Below are 1484 nucleotides of genomic sequence, written 5' to 3' on the forward strand. Positions count from 1 at the left end.
TTTAGGGTGAGTTCACACTCGAAGTTGGAAAGTGATATAGCCTATTTATCACACTGTAATTATTAATACACCAAATATACAGATGCAAACCAAAAGGCACAAGGACACAACCTGATTGGACGGCTTTTATGGTGTATATTTGCAGAACATCCAAAACAATGCTGTGAGGCTAAATGCCAGCAAATAGCATTTTTACCAGCTGAAAACTCTCAAAGAGCTTATAAAGTGTGTAAAGAAGATAAAACCGTGCCGGGAAGTCCTCCGTTGTGCGCATACATGAACATTTTCACATGAAAGTAGCTGGAAACACGCTGTAAAGTCACACTAACGAACCAAACCTGCCAAGTGTGTATACACCCTTAATGTTTATTGAAGTTCCTGTCCATGTCTGCCCCATAGACGCTCACTGTAAGTTAGGGCTGTCACGATTCCTCGATTCAATTCAATCCTCGATTGCATTTTGCCCGTGTCGAGTAACCGGCAAAACTGGTGCATTCCACGGTCGAGAATCCATGAAGCGCATTAGACCGTTTTCCAAGGCTGCATGATATATTAAACCCATTTTAAAATCATAATAAAGCATAATGCTGTTGTGAAATCACAAACGCTATGATGCAGGATTAATATGTGCGATGTAATTATTTACATGCATGCGTCTCAGAGTGTCTCCGTTCACAGTAAATGCCGCTCCGCACAAACGTTATCATTTACATGTGTGGAGCATCTCAAACTCCGTCTCTGCATGCGTGTTGTGAGTTTTGGGTTTATTATAGCGTTGATCTGGGGATGCAGCGTGCACCATTTCATCAGATTTGTAAGATAAGTCATTTATAAACCTACGCAAGCACAGGAGAAAACATCAATATCTTTCGAAACGTGCTACTGCTCATCGCAATTTCAAAATAAAAGCTCAAACCCGGGCTCTGAGTTGCACGTTTTGATGTCCACATATGCAAGAAATTGCAGTGGCTGTAGCATTTCTGTCGTAAGGAAATGGCCAAATATTAAAGATTATTTGGATATTTGAATGAAATGTCGTTTAGTCAATATTAAACAAGAATTAGATCGCGCAGTGAAGTGTTAAAACAATCGGCAGGTCGTCATAATGTGCAATGTACATTAGCTCTATTGTTTATAATACATTAAAGCAATAAGCCCCGTGAAGCCGTGGTTTACAGTGAATTTATAACAGCTAAGGGGTGTTGCTAAAACCCCCTTAGCTGTTATAAATTCACTGTAAACCACGGCTTCACGGGGCTTATTGCTTTAATGTATTATAAACAATAGAGCTAATGTACATTGCACATTATGACGACCTGCCGATTGTTTTAACACTTCACTGCGCGATCTAATTCTTGTTTAATATTGACTAAACGACATTTCATTCAAATATCCAAATAATCTTTAATATTTGGCCATTTCCTTACGACAGAAATGCTACAGCCACTGCAATTTCTTGCATATGTGGACATCAAAACGTGCAC

Source organism: Sinocyclocheilus anshuiensis, unplaced genomic scaffold (assembly GCF_001515605.1).
Source record: "Sinocyclocheilus anshuiensis isolate Anshui unplaced genomic scaffold, SAMN03320099.WGS_v1.1 scaffold369, whole genome shotgun sequence".
NCBI lineage: Eukaryota > Metazoa > Chordata > Actinopteri > Cypriniformes > Cyprinidae > Sinocyclocheilus > Sinocyclocheilus anshuiensis.